The sequence below is a fragment of the Zootermopsis nevadensis genome, unplaced genomic scaffold, assembly GCF_977971745.1.
Source record: "Zootermopsis nevadensis isolate Lab colony 2312 unplaced genomic scaffold, Znev_1.0 Znev_ptg000029l, whole genome shotgun sequence".
NCBI classification, from domain to species: domain Eukaryota; kingdom Metazoa; phylum Arthropoda; class Insecta; order Blattodea; family Termopsidae; genus Zootermopsis; species Zootermopsis nevadensis.
This window is the reverse complement of record NW_028259161.1, coordinates 5,563,607-5,586,832: the sequence shown is the minus strand read 5'-3', so window position 1 is coordinate 5,586,832 and position 23,226 is coordinate 5,563,607. Positions and strand designations below refer to the sequence as shown.

At 38.4% G+C, this 23,226-nt stretch overlaps 1 protein-coding gene across 5 annotated transcripts in view; it reads right to left on the bottom strand.

Annotated features, from left to right (window-relative positions):
• The window catches only part of LOC110835786 (uncharacterized), a 768,515-nt gene that overhangs the window by 125,110 nt on the left and 620,179 nt on the right, over positions 1 to 23,226 (bottom strand). For all 5 annotated transcript variants that reach the window (XM_087358219.1, XM_087358223.1, XM_087358220.1 and 2 more), the window contains one exon: positions 9,756 to 9,789. The gene's annotated coding sequence lies outside the window, so the exon portion shown is untranslated. The remainder of the gene's footprint in view (positions 1 to 9,755; positions 9,790 to 23,226) is intronic.

Genomic DNA, 23,226 nt, shown 5'->3' with positions numbered 1-23,226 from the left:
GCCACGGAGAAAACGGGGAAGCCCCCGGAGGAAAACTCCGTGTTGCCTAGACCACGGCCTTGCCCAACACAAGTTATAAATTCTGGCACCGCCGGGAATCGAACCCGAGACCCCAGGATTACAAGGCCAGCGTTCTAACCGCTAGACCACCTCATCTTATTATTATTTAGTGTTCTGTCTGACGACAGGTCAGGTCCATATGAACAGGATCCTTCCATCCTTTTCTCTTCTCGGACTGGGACCTGTTCATATACGTTCTTGGCAGATGATCCAGAAGTGGTTTGCCATTGCCTTCTTTTGTGTGTGAATGGAGTAATTGTTGGGATGCCACGGAGGAAAACTCCGTGTTGCCTAGACCACAGCATTGCCCAACACAAGTTATAAATTCTGGCACCGCCGGGAATCGAACCCGAGACCCCAGGATTACAAGGCCAGCGTTCTAACCGCTAGACCACCTCATCTTATTATTATTTAGTGTTCTGTCTGACGACAGGTCAGGTCCATATGAACAGGATCCTTCCATCCTTTTCTCTTCTCGGACTGGGACCTGTTCATATACGTTCTTGGCAGATGATCCAGAAGTGGTTTGCCATTGCCTTCTTTTGTGTGTGAATGGAGTAATTGTTGGGATGCCACGGAGGAAAACTCCGTGTTGCCTAGACCACAGCATTGCCCAACACAAGTTATAAATTCTGGCACCGCCGGGAATCGAACCCGAGACCCCAGGATTACAAGGCCAGCGTTCTAACCGCTGGACCACCGTGGTTAAATCTGAGTATTATTTGTGAAGAACTAAACAACGGACGCCCTTGACCACGGAATCGGTCAGTTGATTAAATCAGATTAACAGTTAATTAGATACTTAAATGTTTATAAGTTCCTCTAAGTATCAGAGAACAACTCTAAGTTTCAGGGTATTTCCATTTATTTTTAAGAGACAGATTTATGGATCAGTGAAAAAGACACTGTAGTGTTATGAATCGTTACTGCCGCTCAAAACCAACGTCCAGTGTTCCTCACTAAGTGTTTGCGCAACTGAAGAACCGATTTATTCAGCGTGAAGTTTCAAATATTACGTTTGCTACTTCACATAACGTGTAAGTTATTGCTCTCACCTAATCTGTTCCCTAGTTTTAAAGATAGGAACAACCTCTTCCATAAATAGAACATTGTGCTTTTAACAATTGACTGTGTTATATAGAATATATAATAGAAAAATACAATTCTCATTACATCTTCACTTCGTGCATTTTATGTAAAGACCTCAAATCTGAACGTCATGTTGGATCCGTCAGTTGAGAGAAGGTTTCTCCACTTTAATTAGCATTTGTTCCAAATGAATAATGAACTCAGGTTCGAGACTTATACCACGAAACCACCAATGAGGACATTTCGTACCAAGACAGACCCCCTAAATATGCAAGGCGACTTAAGTTGTGTCTGAACAGGTAGCAAAAAGCAGTGCCTTACAACCTGTATAATTTCGTGTTCCAGAGGGAGTGGCTTAATTTGCAGCACAGAATTTGTCTCAGACACAAGGCTAGAGTTAATCTGGCATTTGCAAAGTAATTAGAGTCTGCTAATGGCTACGCTAGAGCCCACATGCATAATTTAAGCTAATAAAGATCAAACCCACCATGTCATTTAGGAGTGACGGACAAAGAGAGACCCACTCTCGCCTCAAGTGCAGTTTTACTTAAGGGGTCCAGTGCTCCTTACTCGGCACTATACGTCTTGAAAAGATAAGGAAGACGTAATATGGCGGACGGATTTGTGTGCAGCCTCTCACAACTATTGAAACCATTTGCCGGATTAGCATAACACTTAATATAGAGTAAGATAATGGATGAAGAAGAACTGGAAAGAAGTGAAAATAAATAACCGTGAACCATTCGAAGGTAATATTCGTGACGCTCAGTATGCAGGTGACGTCACAGAAATACGTTCTTGTAGGAATTCAAGCTCCAAACCTGTAAAACCGAATCTGAAACCACTAGACCAATAAAAAGTTCGTGTTCCCATGTCCGGGTATAAACATGTTCAAATATATCAGTCTTATCACGTTTCCCCAGAATAAATTAAGAACAATATCCTCCATGCTCTAAATTGTAATCTACTGAATATTCTGCTCGGCGTGGTTCGTTCCAGTGTTGAAATCGCACTGCTCAAATTTTGAGTGGAAAACAGTTAAATGTTATTTTGGACGGTAGTATTAAGTTGAGTTTGCGCAGGGCGTGCCATACGACCCTCTCTCTAGGCCGCCTTTCTATAATGAGGCAAGATAAACTAGGAGGACAATACTGGCCGAGTGATCGGACTTTTCCCTTCACGCTACGCTATCGATCTGACAAGGAACTACATTTCCACACACGCCGGATCTAGACAGCTCAATGTGTCACTCGTTCCTTGCACACCGACAGAACACCATAACGCTCACAACAATGTACGTCCTGGGCAGTCAGCCACATAACCCTAAGCAATCCAACAATGTGATCATTGTTATCTTATACTGTTTTCAAAACATACGATTTCAAAAGCTCACTCTTCTGAAAGGTGTGTTATTTGTGGACTTCCGTAGCCAAGGTCTACACAGGTTTTGAAGGACACATACAAAATACGATTTTAAATTAATAATGTTATTAATCGCTTGGTACGTGCTAACATATATGATGCTTCATTTGTTCAAGTATTTATTACTGAACGACGCTGTGTAAATTATAAATAACACATTATTAAACAAAGTAAATTAAATTAAATGACCAGGATGAAAACTGTCGTGTAACACACTGAAGCCTCTTGCTACAGACGTCGCAAAAACTTCAGTTTCAGCATGAATTTGGTTAGGTACACTTTGTTTTTATCAAGCCTTTCCTTTTCAATTGGTATTCTTTTGTATCCATATTTGGAGATGGGAAAAAAAAGCTAAGATCAAACTCCTGCATATGACCTACAACGGCCGCAAGTGAACTAATACATAAAGAAATGGGCCTACAATAATTAATTAATTTTAATTAAAAAATAAAAATAATTAACACAAACTTACCTACAAGTTCCTGTTCAAAATCTCACCAATTCAAATCCTGGATAAAAAATATTATCAATTTTCTACCTGAAAGGACCATGTACCTAAGAGTTTCATATTAGTAACAAGATTATTTACAACTCTGACGAAATATATGTGGCGTTCGTCTTTCTTTAGACGGAAAAGTAACTGGATCTGACATTGAAATGTTGGTATAGTTTCAAGGCAGACATGCTGCTGAGTGAAACGCCCCGTGGCATAACTGTAAAGTTTTTGAAATGATATAAGAAAGCTTTCTAAGGGGAAAGAACAAGGTTGACATTTACATAAAAATGTCTCCATAAATATCACAAGGTTTAATTGACGAGGTTCAAGATTATGTGAGATGCACATCACGTGTCCGTCATCCAGCGTCTTACATGCGCAATGACATTTCCAAACAGACGAAAAATTGTTACTAATCCAGGAAACAGTAATCAGATGAAATTTTTTTCTGTCTCGACCACAATAACATTACACGTGATGTATTCCTATTGTCACCACCACGCCAAGCGAGCGTAAAGAACGCACGGACGTAAAGCCTTAAGCATTCTGAATCCAGCACTTGAGACCCAGGTATTATGCTATAAAAGTGTACAGGCAACGAAAACCTACATCTCCAAACACTGTATATTCTGACACGTGGTGGAAGCAGTAGCTGGCTATGTGTTGTAAAACTGCCATAATTATGATACTTCCGTGTCACGACAGTCTGAAACTAAGTCATAGCCAAAGCGTGTAAACGTTCTGACATTCGGATGGCTGTCTTCTGAGTAGTACCGCCCTGAAGATGGAGGCACCAAGCGCTTCTGAGACATCGGCAAACGTCTACCAGACTGACTACACGACGTTACAACCCAGAGAGACAACATCTTCACACTCGCCGCCGAAACCAGTTAACTTCGACTAGAGTATTGACAGAGACAAATAGACAAGGAACCTTTTGGGATACGATTTAGATTTCAGAGCAACCGTTCATCTTCCTTCTGTCTTCACAGCTCCAGACGCCACGTCGGGCGCCATCCGGGGGCGTTATCCACAGGGGACGAAGGACTACCAAACGTTAGATCCTACCAATTCCGATGGTGCAAGCGTGTTCCCCAAATACTCCCCCCTCCCAAAAAAAGTTCTTTCAGATTTCTGTTTTACTGTGCCTTCCATACCTCAGTTTCTTTGGAAAAGTTGTTTTGAAAGTACCGTTAAGAATCTTGAAGCATCTATCGGACAGTGTATTCGACCACGTAATACCATTACGTCGTTAGTAAAAGCTTTTGACATGCAAATATTGCTTGGAGTTGATAAGTTGTAAACATCGATCACACGCCAAGGAGCTGATGTAATTAATGGAAGTAATTCTCCATGTCAGTCGGCCTGTAAGACTTTGAACTTCACTCTGGTCTGTTCTGTGCTAGTACGACACACACGTTCCCATCACGACTTATGTAGAATCGTCTGCATAAGCCTTAAAGCTTTTCATGGAAATTAAATATCTGCTGGGGCGAATTTGTATTTGATTTATTGCTTTAAAATTCCCAGGTGTGCACATAATGTTTCGTTTAATTAAATGTTATTCATCACATTTCATCCTGGGACAAATATATGACCATCTAACAACATTATGGTGTTAGCTTACGTGATAAGAAATGGTCGCTGTAAGAATAGTTATCTTCAAACCGCAGACTAAACTTATGAAAATTGGTATAATTAAATAAAAAGTATTGTTAGGAAAGATCACTGGTCTCGAAATCGCCCGTACACACTTCAAGTTAACACTTTCACAGTTAACTCATCCCGGAGTGTACAACTACGCGGGAAGACATACGAGTGACAAATTGTTATTTCAAATCGACTACTACTTCCAACCCCTGCACTAAACCGATGCAAGCGTCCGCTTATACAGTAATTGATTTATTTACGTAATTCAGATCTTTAGAAGAAGGTGAATATTGTGTCCTATCTGATTTATCGAAGAGAATTATTTGTACTAGAAGGAAGAAAAAAGTTAACAGATATAAGAAAAGAGCGTTGAGGAAAAATACCCCAATTCGAAATCCCAATGCGCTGATAAACGATCGAACCAAAGAAGAACAAGAAATGCAAATAGACCGTAGTCTTTCGACGAGGGGAGGAAAGAAAAAAACACTGAAACACATAGCAACCGTAAGACAAATTTCATTTCACGATTCTCCGTCTCGTCCCTCTAGGCAAAGTCCGGAAAACCACAAATTAAAGTCTAGAGAACGACGGAAGATGTAGCTAAAGACGGAATGAAAAGAGGGCGGATTAATCAGAAGCAGAGCTAACCCCGAGTTCCAGACAGTCAGCATGTCATGTAAGTCAGCAGAAACTTAAATTCCGAAAAGACCAACATATTTAAGCGACGTTCTCATGACAAGAGACATGCACAGGTCGTGAATGAAAAGTAAAGTGGGACAACAGATTTTCATTTTATAATTCTATCATCTCCTGGATTGTTCGCAAGCTAACACAGATCACCGTCTTTTGCATCGACTGCAAACGTTATGTCCTTACCAGCCGAACAAAAGGTAAAAAGATATAAACAAAATGGCAAGGGTATTCCCCGAGCAAGTGATCGTTTTTCAACTATTTCAGAAATGTGTCGTCCTGATCGAACCCTCAGACCACAAAGATAATAAGAGGAAGCCTGCCTTTGCATTCTATACCAGTGGTTTCCAACCTGGAGTACGCGTACCCCTGGGGGTACGCGCGACATCTTAGGGGGTACGTGAAATTTAAAAAAATATATATATATTATTTGATGATAAACACTGAGTAATCAGTAATGTAATTTATTTAATTTATTTAAGATGTAGATTATATACTATGTATAACTTGAATTATACACCAACAACTTTGGGGGTACAAAGTTGAAGTGAAATTATATCTGGGGGTACGCGAATAAAAAAGGTTGAATACCACTGTTCTATACTGATCAATACTTTAGGTTCACATATTCATACCATATTTTTCTAAGACTCGTCTTAATATTATTTTAAAATCAAAGCCTTGTTCTTCAGCGAGGTCACGTTTCACGGTTTTTCAACTAACGCTTCATCCATTCACGATACATTTTCGGCCCAATATAAAATACCTGAGTAGTCATCTAATTGTGATAGATGAATACGCATTATGCTGCTTCTTATAATAAGCCTACAATTTGTTCTATCCGCTCTTTAATTATGCCGTCTAAAATACAACTATGTCCATTAAGAGCTCTATTACAACTACAGCTACAGGTCAGTCCATAACATGATGGTCTTCGGTCTTGACGGCAGCATTTCAACGTATCGATTCGCCACCACGTCAGCCCGACCGCGGGGTGTCTTATAAACATTCCGTAAAATTAAGTTCCAGCACGTACAGTCTAGGGATAAGTCGAATGTATTAGAATTCTACCGCCTTACCATTCAAGAAAATGGTCTCAGTGCTAATTAAAGAGCCTGACGTGTATTCGTATATAATCATCTCATTAATTAAACGCGTAGTTGATATCGCAAGAATTAAATTAGAGAACCATTCGAATGGAAGAATAAATCGTAGGCCCGTGCTGGATTCGACTTAGAAGCCTTCAGAACAGGAGCTATAAGCACTGTGCTTTGGTCAACAGCACGCGCTTAGTGAATTATGTATGAACCGTCTGTTCTTATGAATCTATTGATCTGAATAGTAGGAGAAACGAAGTGCAGTACAACAAATAGAAACAAGAAGATTTAGCGGACGACGGAGATGAATGGAATGATGAAATAATATAGAGTAATATTTGTATGAAGATGATTAAAGGATGAACTTAGAAAAGATACAGGACCCAGTATAACTGAAGATTAAAGAGGCGAGGTAGTGGAGGAAGAAGATGGAAAAAAATATCGAGTTCCGATAAAATGGAGAGATGATGAGAAGGATTCTTATAATAAGGAATATTAAAGACGAAGAGCTCTTTCTCTGCTACCATTACAGTACCCTTAAAGGCTAGCAGTAATTCGATTTCCCACAGGCCTTTACGACGTAATTTCTCCGATTTCTCCTGCTTTCCTCTATGTTCATTATATGCTTATTCGGCTGTTTTCCAGCGTTGTATAAATCAAGTTACTGTGCTTAAATTATGGACGGAAGCTGTTATTGCCTGTTTGGAAGTTCTACACCGGAATTTTGATGGATGCACTAAGGAAAAACCACGACAAACCTCAGTCAGGATAACCGGTTTACGGACGGAATTCTAATGTGCCACCTGTCATTGCGATGGATTAATAAATGAATGGGACGGGGTCACACATTGCTGAATGTGTCCTGACGTGCTCATTCCAGTTCATTACACCGTGTCATTAATGCCTCATTCACAAAGCACGATATAGTCTGAACTGTCAGCGTCGTTAAATAAACCACGAATAAATATACACTGATTGCATTATTATCCTCTGTTGCTTAAACATTGCGTAGCACACCGCGGGTGTCGAAGAACCAGGGTCGTTACAACTGCTATTCATGGTTTATTCTTCTTCTGAAATTAACATGCAATGCGTTCAACGTTTACTTATGTCCCGTGGTTCACGCTATTTTACTTTACTATTCTTGCTGATTACTGATTTAATGTCTGTGGCAATTTCATGTCCATACAGATAAAACATGAGATGAGATATTTACGGTGGCGAGAAAGTTGCTGGTGGTCTCCTGAGTTGTGTCACAGTGTATTGCCACAGAGAGCTTCACAATCTCAGCACATTTTCTTTACGTTGATAGAGAGAGGAGTCAACTCAAAATCAGATAAATATAAAAAGTAACAGTTTGAAAATTCTGTTAAAACAGGTAACGAACCAGAGACAGCAGTTTCAGAGGGAGAACTAAGTATCACCTTATTAGTTTTCCCGCACGCAAACTATTTTCGATTCTCATTCGATAAAACTGGCAGCCTTCAGTGTACAAAATGCCACCCGAAATGACGGACGCCTGATAACAGTCCAGTTGATTAAACGTCTGTTAAATATGGCACCCCAATAACTTCGATCTTAACACAGAATCATGTCAAACATACGATAATCGGACTTTACAACAAAACTTGCTTGATGTTCTAGCTGTTATAGATAGCTGAAGAAAACAAACATCATCGTACTAATCATAATCCTGACAACCCACTGGATGATGCCTACTGATGTTTCTAATGTTGTGCTGGATCAACTGATTCAGCAGATTCAGCACTATGAAATTACGCATTTCTATCAGTTATTGGCTCTACTTGTCATTTATTTTCGGCAGTAGGTAACGTGGCTGAGATTTGAAGGGGGTACTTGCTCCTATAAAATACCAGAGCAAACCAGACACAATATTCCATAAAACGGATAATAAATACGGGCTGCAATGGTCAGAGTGCTTGCTGAATGTGAGGAATGAACATGCATTTTAAAATCATGATAGCGGTCACCTTCAATGTTCTTACTAGATGCTGAGTTTCAATAAATAATACAGATCCTATATGACGTATCGTTCATCTTTACAGTGCTACTGTACTCTTACACGACATGTTGGAGGGATACTGGTGTTCTGGTGTGTAGGACGTAAGGACAGGTAACGTCCGGAGTCCGGAAATCAATACACTTGAGGTTAGGGGTTCGGAAACCAATGCACGGTTCATCAGGAGAAGAGGAAGTAGGAGGGAAGTTGGAGGAAATGAAGAAAGTCTGGAATATGAGCGGAGGCCCATCCAGTAACAGCCGGTCCACGCATCTCCAGTCCCTGTCAAACCAAGACAAAACACAACGACTCTACGGGAAATTAAAAGGAGAAATCTTTTGTTTAATACTCATGAACATAGTTTATGTTTTCGGCTGTACCATAAACATCGACACATTTCTTTTACTGTTGTTTATTTCAGGCTATACAAAGAGAATTTTTGTTTCAAAATAAATATACATTCTTCGTTCCCTGTACGCCCCCTGTGCATCGCGCAATTCGCTGGCTCAAGTGTTAGTTCAACGCCGTCGAACGTTGCAATTCAGTTATTAACACTCCTGAGCCGTGTTCGGGAAGTCCCGTGTTGGAATTTAGACACGAATAATGGTTTTATTGACAGGTCGTTGGTAGTTTTTCTCAGTCACGTTTGGTCAATCAGGGATAAAACATCCACCTCCGCTTCTTTCAACAGCATTTGGAATCCACTATTCAGTCACCTTTCCATCCGGTATTACATTTCTGTACCTAGAAGTTGTAGGGCTAATGTGACATTCCTTCGTATTTGGCCAACACTTTTGAATAATTCATACTCCGCTACTGGTTATACGTGATTCTAAATAGTTTTTATTTAAATTATTAAATTTAGTACAAAATGTTAAGGAGTAAGTATTTTCAGGTGTATGGCTTCATTATTCCTTGGTAATTCAACCGAATTTCAGATATGTTTGCAAAGTCTAGTGTCTCCTACTACGCTGAGGACGATAAGGCTGAACATATAAATATGAGAACAATTCATGGGGATAAGGAACGTATATACTACAACATACAACGTGAAAACCTCCAGGGGAAGGGTTCAGTCACCATACGATAATCGGTTCTACGACTCAGTACAACACGCAACCTTGTCTGAAATTTATAACATACTAGGTCTTACCAGAAAAGTGTTACCATGAAAATCAAGTGTTACACAATGATTTAGAGGTTGAGAATCAGGCTTCAGAAATGTACTTACATATCAATTCGGCCATGACACCAGAAGCGATTATCTGCAAGAAATAATAATATATTCAGTTACTCAAAGTAATTAATGAACAAACAATAATAAAAACAATGAAAAGAAAAACTCATTATAATGTTTCCTTCTATATTGAACAATTTCTCACTTTATCAAGCAGTTAATGTTAGTAGCTCCCTAGATATTATAAGCTCGAGCAGAATAAATGGGCTGGCTATATAGCGCGAATGAGAGACGAGAAATGCGTAAACATTTTTGTATAAAATTCTGAAGAAAACAGATCGCTCGGAATATCTATGGGTAGACGGCAGGATGTTATTAAAATTAACCCTAGGATGATAGGGTGAGATGGTTTGGATTGGATTCATCTAGTTGAGGACAGGGACCGTGAATGGGGTTCTAAAGTATCCAAGAGATTATCTTCTTCAACACTCATATAATAATCACATTTTAATCAGAAACAGGTCTGTAAATATGCGCAATCAATATAAATTTAGTTGTTCAGTCTTCCCAGCTGCCAAAGTATTGCTATTCTGACGTTCCTCATTATGCACGCAAATGCTCGAAAAATGAAAACATTTCAGAGAGGATGCGCGCAACCTTATCGAAGTCACATTCAGTGTAGCATTATTATACATGAGTTGCACATGGGTGAGGCATTTCTTCCTTATATAGAAGAAAGTCTCCACCCCACCCTCTCCCCTCCAGCCCACGTTTATTACTCGAAAAGCTTCTTGTTTCGCCCTCTCCTGCCATAACCTTGCTTGTTTACTGCATCCCTTCACCAAACTTCCATTTTTTGATATAGGGTTCGAGAAGGAACACAAAAAATGAACAACCTCGAGTCGGAGGAAGGAAACAAAAGAAAGAGAAGAAGAAGAAGAAGAAGAAGAGAGACTGCCGTTGTCTGGTTGTAACCAAGCCTGTGTTGGGCTGGTGGGTTAGTTCACATAAACACTGGATTAAATTTACAGCTCGCTTCAAGCTCCGTTACAAAATAGTTAAAAATATTCATCTACTATGCGACTTAAAAAAATTATAAATATTTCTAGCTGTCATAAAAAAATTATTACGAAATGTACAACGATATCGATGCTGCCATATTTTATCGAGATACTGCTTCAAATATTACTAAACTCCTGGATCAATGTGTTAGTAGTATATTAATCTATATTGATTATATGTGTCTCCTAAATATCAAACAAGAAACAACATGACCAAATTTTTTGGTAATGTAGTTTTCTCTATAACAGGTGAAATACACTGCCATGACTCCGTTTGTAAAACCTAGTTTGTGGTAATGGGATTGAAAGGTGTAGTTAAGGTTGACGTGAAGGCAGTGTTATTCCATACACAATCCCTAACCAACTACAATATTAATGCGCCATTCGCACACTGTGTACTTACAAAGTAACGCAGGAATTATGCTCCTGATTATACACGGCCAAATATCTTGATTGAGGGACATTTGTCGCTTTCCGTAATATCCTCCGACGTTTATATTATGGAGTAGTGCGTTACTAGGTACAAATGCGAGTCTTAAAGATTACCACTATGCCATCTCGGAATAAGTGTAATCATTGTCAGATCAATTCGAATAAGAATGTTCACCAAATGTTTATTAAATCTCGCTTCTGAAAAAAAATCTCTTAAAGAACAAATCGAAGGCATTTGATAACTTCGCGATAAGAATATTTAAATGTAACAAATATTAGTAAGTCAGTAACAAACTGAGAATGTTAAACAAGAAAAAACTTTGCGGCTTGTACACTTTTCTTTCACTCTCCGATAGCACAGTCATCTGCGATCTTTGAAAGGACTGGAGTGTTGTGTTTTCTTTGAGGTACGTACTGAATTAGTAAATATTATTAAGAAGATCTTAGGCTTCAAAGACTTTACCCTCCTACAGGAAAGACTGTCATAATTTTGGCAGCACCTCCCTTATAGGAGTCGTATAGATGCACCAGACCTTGTGTTTAGACAGGGCATACCATGATCTCATCCAACATTTTAACGCTGTAAACAGAACACCCTCAACTGCATGTGCACGACAGCCCTGCCCTATCCCAACACAGCTGCAGGACAGGGGGATTGGTGTACGAACAAAAAGTGTGCTCCAGCTGTGCACAAGTTCAACAAACCAATACCCACAAAAAATATAAAGTCAAGAGTCTTGTAACTTATTTTTTCTGGAAAGTCGAATAAACTGTATATCATACAGAAACGCCCGGTACACTCAAGTTCAAGTCACTATGGGTCCTTATTGTTTCCATTGAATTGCTACTGTGCATCAAATGTAATTATTCATGCGGTCTCATATTCACTTCGTTCATGTTTGTATTATTGGCGTATAAATTCGTTAACTAATATGGGAACTAATACAATAATTTATTTACCGTCTTTACACAAACTTAAAAATGTTGTTAAAATTACTTAAAATTATAACATTTTTTCATTAGATACTAGATCTTGCAACTACTGGCCCGTAATATCGGACACAACACATCACATACAACCCGATTTAAAGCATCCGGGCACAGCCTTCAAATTTAATGGAAGGAACTTAAAAAATCAAACAAATAAAACAAATCAATATACGCAGAGCAAGAAGTGCGACAGATTTTAATTGATAGACCTGATGATGATGAGATAACATCGAAACATGTCGTCAAATGTAAAATGTAACAAGATCTAGTATCTAATGAAAAAATGTTATAATTTTAAGTAATTTTAACAACATTTTTAAGTTTGTGTAAAGACGGTAAATAAATTATTGTATTAATAAACACAAACATGACGCAATTAAGATATAAATTAATATGGGAACTATTGATTCTGGTTTATTTATCCACGTTTTTACAAACACACTGCTTACAAAATGCTGAATGAAAGGATGGCTGTGACGATTAATTTAAAAATATGTGGAAGGAAGCGGTCGTGATCTATTTTAGACACTTTGCCCGAAGAGTCTCAAGGAAACCACTAAAGACCTCAGTTACGGTTCGCGGTCATGATATGAGATTCGATACTGTAAGTTGCCGAATGCTAAAACTAATCCACAAGGTTCGTTTCATAGCCGAGTACATTCCGCTTAACGGCATTTCCGTCAATTCTGAGGATGACCTGTGACCTACGAATCATTTCCCAGAGCTACCTGCTTCAAAGTCACAACTTTATTATACACATATATAATATGCATATTTAAACGAATAAAATACTAACTATATAACAAAGATTTTATTACGTTTAGTAACGAAATGATATCCCGAACTGGCAAGAAAACTGTTGTATACGCAATGCAATGTGGCGACACACGCGAGGATGTGGCTAGTCCGGAAGGTGCAGACATTGTTACAACTTGTGAGAAAGAGGGACTTCCCTAATTTGCTCTGATGAGATACCAACATTCCTAATGACGGCATCATGGTAGTAATAAATAAGAATTATATTAATCACAAAATTAAGAGAAGATTAAATTAGGGAAGGTTTGGTACAATTGCATTCAGAACTATAACCTGCTCGTGCGTCATCTATATCTAAATATTTATAGGCCTATACAATGCTACCATGTCCCTTGTGTCACATGGGTGCGAAACTTGGTCTATCACTCCGAAGAAAGAACATCAGTTGGGTGTGTTTGTAAAAGTGCAGAGACCATTCCATAATCTATGTTGTATTAATTAAAATACGTACGTGCTTCGATGTCAGCTAAGTAGGCCTATTTGTATTGACAACCCATGACTTGTTACATAAGTTACTACAAGTATCTGAGGTTAATTAACAGAAGGGTAAAGGTAATTACACAATGAGGAGACAATTACTGCTCTTCAACATCAAATATTATTCGTGTACTCAAATCAAGAAAGATGAGATGGGCATAAATTGTAGCATGGATGGGGAGGTGAAAAATACACCATTTTGATCCGGAATATTTATTTCGAAACCTGGGCGTAAAGGCGGGGAATAAACTGTGTGTGAGGGCGTGGAAAGAATCCTATTTGACTCAGGATAAATATCCAGTAACTGCTGTGAACATTGTACTGAATCGTCGGATTCAATAAAAAATACTGAATTTCTTGATTATCTGAGCTTTTCAATGAAGTCAGTAAGTGCCCTTCATCTATCTCATAGCCCTGATGATGGAGGTAGCAAGGGCCTCTGAAACGTTGGTAAAGTTCTACCAGACTACACGACACTAAAACCCAGAAACATGTCATTTTCCTTCTTTATCTGTGCCATTTAAAGTCTCCATTTGAGAGAGGCAGATTCCAGCTGTAGTGTCGGGAGGACAGAGTAACCTACCACAGATCCAAATCCGCTGTCTCACCGTTGATCAGAGAATCACGAAGTCACTGCTGGTAACAAATTACGGAATTTACGGGCACAATAAAACCAGTTATTTTCACTACTTTAACAAACTTTGTTGAAGAAAGGGAGTTTCCTGTTCATAATTTACTTCAATATAGGAGCTCACTAAATGATCGGGTGTTGCTACTTCTGAACGCAATTACTTTCAAACGAAACACACTAGAAGCAAACACAAGATTCGTGTTCATGATTTGGCACGTCCCGTAAATGCCACATGAAAGTTCTTTTCTGACGCTCACAATTATCTTTTAAACATTTACTGAAATGAACTTGGTGACAAAGATTAAACATCTGTCTGGTGACAGAATCATCGACCGAAATAAGAGTAACTTGTTCCAACTTCAAAGGGATGCTGAAGTTGAGAGGTTTCTTAGAAACTGGGCTCCAATGTTGCCTCAACTTCAATGTTCCGCCGGAAGTTCCAAGAGAGGCTCTGGGCTGGTATTCCAGAAAACCTGTTTCTTGGGATGGGAATGAAACGAAAATTCCTGGGAAACTAGAGCAAACTATCCCGTCTTTTGGGGTCGGAAACAAAAACATTCATTAGATCGTAAATATGAGAAGCTTGACAGTAAGGATGATTAGTAGCAGGTTTAGATTGTTCCATAAAGCATTTTTCATCATTACTGTTTTCTTCATCTAGTGTTTCCACAGCACCAGCAGGTGCATTTATCTCCTTCTGCTGAACGGGAGAAATGTCGTAAACACAGCGTATCACGTGATGACGGTGCAGACGATAAGATGGACGGAGTAACAGGATGTGATCCGTATCACAAATTGAAATAACAACACGTCAAAATATTTTCAGTTAATACGTACATTTCCTTGGTACATGACATAAAAATTCCTGGCGGCGACGAGTCAAATACTTCAACACGGTAATATATTTTTAAAGATAAGGAGGTAATGCTTTCTTGTCGTTGCTATTCGTACGACAGGATACTACTGCATGTAAGTCTGGAAGTAGAAATTACAATTAAACGTAAATTGTAAAAATGTGGCATAAGCTTGTAATGTCCTTATCAGCCGTTGCTCAAACACAGTCGTCTTCAGGACAAGAGACGAAGTTATATCACACAGATAGAACCAATTCTAATTGAAAGAAAGACAACGAAGGAAGGTAAAATGTTGGAAAGCAGATGGGGTGAACATATCTAATACGACCAGTTTCTCAATATTGTTTTACTTTTGCACAACAACAAAAATCAGCGCCTTATCCATATTTATATTTACGATCTACAGCTACAAGGTTTGATGTAACAATTGTATGAAGGTTTAAAGCATTCCAACGTATCAACTTCTAATAGTTTTTCTATGATCGTAAGAATTCTAACATCGTTCTAGCTCACTATGTAACTTTATACTTGCAATCGAAATGATTAAAGCTAATGCTTATCAGTACTCATTTCCAAAAATGTGTCCAAATTTCTTCACAAATTCTGAAGAGGTAAAGGGCATAGGCACACATTGATTTACTTCCTGACACAATTTTCATTTCTCAACATAAGAACCCTTCCATCGACCAGTTCACGTAAATACAAATTTGTGTCCAACTGCATACAATCAAAGCGGAATATAATTCCTTCCATTTGAAACAGAGACTACGAGTGTAGAGTGAGGAACACTACCATGATCATTATTATGATCTTCGTACCCACAGAACCTAAGGGCTCAAAAACGAAGCTTTAAACTATGGACTAAGAAAGCAATCATAATGAGCTTCCACAGTGAGTTTAGTCAAGTTTCGTGTAGTGTTTTCATCTAGAAATGGATGTCGAAGTAAAACGAAGAAAAAAACATAGCTTTTGCTTTTAATGCAAGTAGTTGTCCATTTTTATTACTACGTTACACATCAGATCACAGGCTGTACATGAAAGGGGAAAGAGTACAATTAGAAACGTAAATACGACCGTAGGAGCAGAAGCCTTGTTTTATAAATCGGTACAAGGAGTGCTGTTGTGTAAGCTTGCTACATAACTGGATTATACCCACGTCACGGCTATGCAGGATGGACTTGCACAGAAACATCAAATTACATTAAGACCCTCCTTTCAATTAATCTCTTCTTTCCCCCCTCCCTCCCCGGTTCTGACAACATCGGAGTGGGGCGAATCCATACAACTGGTGTTTCTAAAGCTTTGGAAACCCGTATTTTTAAGCTTGGGGGAGTACGCTTAAAGGATATTAGTTATTGGGTATTCAATAAGCCCCCCCCCCCAAACCCAACAAATCCAATCTTCTTATACTATCCATAACAAAACTGTCGGCTCTTACATTTCTTATTCGTGTATCAACTTGTTGCACCCACATTTAGAAGTTCCAGTTCTCACAAGGTACATTTTCAGACTCCGTTGATGAGAGATTATTATTGATTCAAACCTAGTGACATAAGAAAGTATGGTAGGACACATTTTACCTTCCCCAAACGATACTATAAAGCGGATTCTAACAAAATATGCCTAATTTAGTATCCTGAAGAACTTTAGGCAAAAAAAGTGTAAATTTTCGGTATAGGCCTTAAAATTGCACCAATGTGACACACAGTAGCTGAAATTTCGTATTTATTATATTTAAATTGTATATTGTTTGATGTACTAGAAAGGCTATACGGGTAATTGAACAGAATCCATCCATATTGTTCATGACAGTGGTCATAGAAAAATATTAATTGTCGGTACTAATAGCATATAAATTCCGTTCCACAGTAACGTACGGGCTTTCACAGCTTCTATCGCGTTACCATAAATCGACACGTTTAATGTAAACTGTCTCAGAAAATCATTCTTTAAAATTATTTCGGAACCATTATTATGCTTATATCCGAATCCATAGAATATTTTTCCCCCCTTCATTCAAAGTCCCAGCCCGCTTTATAAACTTTATACAACCCTGCCTAAAATTTATGACACAGCCGTAACTTTGCAGCTGCCAGAAAGAAGTTGCGCGTTCTGACGTAAAATGACGTGAAAGTTTATTCGAAAAAATTGAATTTTCCCATGTGTCTCCCGACTGTTCTAGTTTAAATGTCCTATTACTCTACGGGCTTGCATTTTTTTAATACATTACCCTCACAGAATTGTAGTTCTGCTTAATATATATAAATGCTGGACATTAGAGACCAGTATCATTAAGGACTCAAAAAGAATTATACAAAAGCATTTATAGAACATGTAGGCACGATGACATCTGAGATTTCAGGTTTTCAAGGAGATGACTTGTTTTATAGGATGTTGCGCCATACAGTCTGGAAAATTATACTGACATTTCAGATGTGCTTGCCACCTCCATAACACATACACATATCTACAAAGAGATGCTTAGAGTCTTCTTATTCTGAAGCACGCAATTTGTTTTTTTTAACCTGCTTCTTTGTGATTAAAATGAAAGAGTTTATGTTTCATATTAATCAGGTAATCGGTATGAGAAAGTGAAAATCTGTAATTTGTAAGATCCAAATTTTAACTAAATAATAGTTAAGAGAGGATTTTTCAGCGCTGTTGTCCAGATTTTAACGTATACTTAAGTGTTATTTATAATTTTTTTTCAGGTTTCCAATGCCTGAAAGATGCGAGATGATAAGCCAGACGTCGGCACCAACTATCTGATCGCATAACTTAAAGATTCGGTAAGATCATTCCCAAAGGTCCCCACTTGACACAATTATGAGGCAGTTAGATTCTTCTCCAACCATCACAACCTACACAACTACATCTAAAACGTTTGTTAAAGAAACTAACAATGCCTTACTCTTCTAAAAGGGTGCCCACAAATTACCACAAATCTTTCTTTGTATTTATTCTCTCACTATCCGCATTGTATATCCAAGTTTATAATTTCATGTTTAAAACACTGTTACAAGACATTTAACATCGAAGTGAGTTAAAATGATGCACAGGTAAACTATCTAAGCCAATTTCATCCTATTAAATGAAGTAAGGATAGTTTATTTTTTAAAATAATAAATTTACTCTGTAGCAAGAATTTTTATATCGCTGTATAGAAAGCAGATGTCACTCTTTCTTAGGCTTCAAGATAATGGCGGGTGCTAATAATCTCGATGCCTTCATTTGGTGCTTATGTGTGGCAGAAGACCCTAACTGAATAATCCACCCCAACCCAACTTGCTCCTTTCTCCCAACCCCCCGCTACATTTTATTGCGTAAGTTGCGCGGAGGGGGGGGGGGGTTATTGTGTCTGCAATATAAGATTATTGACTTTCTGTCGGCAGGCGAAATAGGTCTCATCAAGCCAGTAATTTAAACGTGAAACTCTGCATGACATCATAACATCAGATACAGCCACGTTTTTAAGGTATATTCGCTGTCAATGTTACTTGCACTATTTTCCGTAAACTACACATTTCCATGTTATAGGCCTAAGAATGTACAAAGATTATCTTAGGCAGGCCTATTTATAGGCTTCCGTCAACTCAACTAAAAGGGTTCTGTGACGCCTCTAAACCGACTTTGTTTAGTAACATAATGAAAAACCTTCATGAATAAGGAAATCAATTATTAAGGGAATAATCCCTGTTTATTGTGAGAATCATATGAAATCCATAAATACAAATACACTCTCTGGGTAAAATAAAGAATTACTGAATGGTAAACTCACTCACACTCACTCTATAGTGCAGGAAATTTGACAAATCGATTGTATACTCGGCTTGTCAAAGAATAGCCCACTTTCTTTATAAAACCATAAATTTCACACAAAAGCCAGCAATTGGAAACTAACACAAGCCAGTTATATCCAGTTTGAATCTTCGTAGTTTATTACTACTAAGATCCGTTTTAATATTATCGTCTCATCTATGTATAAGTCTGAAAAATATACTCTTCTGCCTTTTCTATAGGAGTTTCCGATTGACATTTTGTAAGATTTTCTCATTTCAGCCATGCATGCTTCCTGTAGCGACCATTCCATCTTCCTTGATCAAATAACCCATAACAATATCTTCTAAAGCTCCTCATGATTAAATTTCCTTAGCAATTACAGTTACATTTCCCATGGCCGCACGTATATTAATCAGCACGTGACTTTCTAACACAAATAAAGAAATAATTAAAACTGTACAGGTCCTTACAATTTGGATTAGAATCACACAGAAGTTTGCGGTCCGATTGTGGGTTAAAAAGTCTCTGGTAAAACTCAGCTGCTTGTAATAAAGAGTCAACCACGTCTAATATAAAAAGTCTGAATACTAGTATGGGTTGCATTTGATTCCGTGACATGAAGTTTGTCAACCCCTTGCTGCTCTCTGCATAGGCCTAAGTCAAATCTGCCAATGTGGATATCGTATTTGAAGGCAAAAAACTTTCGCACATTTAAGCTTAGATATTTGGCAATGCAGCAAACGTTACCTCTGGCAAGACTCGGCGGAATGGCTGTAAATTCTCGTTCATGACGATAGGAATAACATAAACGATCACAGCATGTTTCATTTCTGTACGGCCTTAACAGCTCTTTTACATCCAATAAGAATCAAGTTTCAAACCCATTACGTATTCACCTCGATGTACATAGCCAAAATATTCTTTTTGTGTTAAACATGAATTTCACCGGCACGTTACGTTACAAATGATGTATGTCACTCCTACAAGCGATACGAAATCGTATCCTATTGAAAGCAAGGACACACGTGAAAATTTAATTTAAGTAGAGTGTTCAGAATTGAATATTTTTTTAGATTTCAACGACCAAATTATATACTCAGATTGTATGCAATTAATGCAGTATATATGAACGGTGTCGATCCCTGTTACTATAAGAATATTTCAGATTAACGGGACAAGCTAATAATTATGTAAAACGTTATGTGCTTATGAAACTCGGTCACCTTTCAGGTTCAACGATCCATATAGTTATACATATTACAAACAACAACTGGTCAACTGATCAACCAACCTTAACGGAATTAAATATCCTTCTCAAGTAAGTCACGTTTACTGATGTTCTTATTCCAAGACTAGCTGTGAAAAGTGTGTTCGTAAGAAGATGAAGACATTTCTCAGTTTCACATTCTCAACGGAACACTCACAGGTCGCTGGCTGGAACACAGCAAGCCCTTGCTGGGTCCTCTCCACAACCGCCAACACCATTTTCAATTCTATAAGGGATTCTGCTGGTAGTTTCCACAAAGAAGAGAATGATTCAATCGCCTATGTCCGTCACTTTGAAATATTTCAGTGTCGGATCGTAACTGGCATGTGTCTGGTGGATAAGGATCAAACCAACGAGAAGTATAATTTTGTTAACGCGACTGAAGTATTACTAGCGGAATCCATATTTTCATGACATAAAATTCAAGAGTGGAAAATTAAATGACACGACATATAACTCGACGCTATACTATGTGAGCTATTGATAGCATCGTTAAATAAACCATAAGTAAATAAATAAATTATCAGTTACTTCGATGCAACAACTCCCAAGACGCCAGTACCATTTCCAGATGTTGCGAAAAACAGAAGAATCTATAACGAATGCGGGCCACCGTGAAAACCCCATGTCTCATGCTGGCTTGCCCTGTATGAAGGCATGCTCGGTGCACGATTTGTTTCGGAGTGGCAATTCCCAGCACACAACTACTATCAGCTGCCAGTTGTCTCTGTCCCCGACTGTACGAAAATTAAAGCTTTATACAGACTACTTATCCTTTCTCCGCTATTCGTAATCGCCTCCTATATGAACACCTAATGCCTTCTCTTTATTCTGTAACATCTCTCTTCCTCAACTCTCTCCAACCTTTCCTCAAACCTGGACCATCTCTGTGCACCGTACACACTAATCCTATGTGTATTCTTCTATATCTTTCAGCTTATTGTAGCTTCTGTGCTCATTATCCGCTCTTATACCTTCCGACCTCAATTTACGTCGATTCCCCATACGCCTGTGCGTTCTACAACCCTCACACCTCCTCTCTAATCGATGCTCTCAACTGAGTGAAGCAGCGATTTCACTTCGGTTAGTATTGGCTCGCCAGGTATTTGCTGTCTATAAACCTGCTCCTTATATGGTACGAAATTCAGTAATTAGAGCCGTGAGTAAACAGATTCACAAGACGATCCGAACCACACGTGTCAACCGCTAATCAGGGACTCAGAGCTGATACGACAGACTGTTTGAAAATTAAATTCTGTATCAGCGCGCTACTGTTTGTATTCTGCCACATAATATGAGATCCTTGCAGCGTAATTTCAGCAACGATGTTGGCAGAAGAGACAATTTCTTTGGCCCCAGGACGAGGGAAAATACCAGACCGACGGCACTAACAGCAAAAATATTGAACAATGTTTCAGTTTTCTTTATTTTAAAAATCATTTCTCATTTGGAAACATTTCGGCGAAATGGTTTTCACGACATTTGTATTTATATGGGCTGACTACCATAAATCAGTCATTTAAACAGATACAAATTTGTAAATATAAAGGGAGTTTTGTTATATGTTCTGGTAATTAGACAGTATCATATCTGAAAACTGTAGAAATTTAACAAAAATAACGATAAATATGTTACCAAATTTGTGTGAACTTCGTAAGCTAAATAACTTCTAATTAAAATACAACGAACAGGTTCGTTAACAGTAAACTTTTTCTAAAAATTACAAACAACTTATTCCATACTTTTAACTACTACTATTACGTGGCACTACAGCTCTTTTATAGGGCCTTGGTCTCCTTAACGAGTTTCTTCCATTCAGATTTATCTTCTGCCTTTTTCCACCATCCTCTAACTCTCATTTTCCTGATGTCTTCCTTCACGTCATAAACTTTTCATAATTTTTCCTTTTCACATCCCTCCAGCTTCTGCTCGTATTAGGTTTCTGTACAATTAGTTTTTTTCCGGGATGGGGCTGTAAACCCCATGCCCAACCCCCAACCTGGAGGACCAGGTCTCCGAATTTATATCCCCCGAAGACAGGGTGGCCCAGATACTGCGTAGCTCGGGTACCTCGGGATCGCCACTTACCGTACCCACTAATGTGAGCCCCTGAGGGCCCGCACTTTTTACTTAGATGTAAGAAACTGAGGACAGGCGAAGCCAAGAGCTGAACTATTTACACAGCTTACAGCTTACAGCTTCAATTTAAAAAAATCTATCTGAATAGCAGTTTGTTTTTAAGGAAACGTCGTGATTCTGCAAGAGCCTTGCACAACAGTTAAGCCAGATGTTTTTTAATGCAGCTCTGCAACTGAGTCTCCACAATAGAGCAACATGATGGCGTCCTTATGTAGCATGTTGATATGTGAACGATTTATAGATGGTTTACACACACTTTGGAAGCTATTAAATAAAACCTGAAGAAACCAGAACTGGTCCAACAAGGTTTATAAAAAGCAAGAAGGGTTGCAGGCCCCTTTCACGAGTACATTTAAGTACGCTACCTCAACGACATATATACATTACTCAGTATTAAATCAAAGTGATTTTTGATAAATTAGAAAGTACGTAAAAGAGCGCGGTCGTGGCCTATTTTAAGACAATTTTGTCATTTTTCTGATATGAAAATGTATAAGACGTTTCCGTCACTGAAATTGATAACTGCACAACTGGATGGCAAAATATTAGTTTCGTATATGTTGCTGCGTACAAAACAGTTTTCCCACGTCGACTGAAAACTTCTGTTCTCTGCACATGAACACGGCAGACCGACATCTCATGCCTGCTTCTTGTTACAGAATTTTCGTTACCATGTTCACAAAAGCGTGTTCAAGAAACAATAAATGAGGAATCAGCAGATTTAATCATCCTATTTCGTCATATGACAGCTTTCAGTTGCACGGAAATAAGGGTAAAAAATTGAAGTCTAAATTCTTAGTTAACAACATTTACACGTGCAATAATAACGTTATAAGCATCAGACGTAATGCAGGATGAGAAGAGAACTGAATTCTGTAACACCCGCTTACACCCACTGCGTGTATCTGATCGAGACAGTTCTTAGGGAAAGAAATACGACCATAAATAAATACAAAAACGAAGAAGAGAAGACATCCGTAAGATAACATCATCAGCTCTTTAAAAACTTAAATATCTAGCTGTAGTTGCATTCAGGTTTGTCCTGTTTGTCTGGATGTCCCCAAACACAAACGGATAG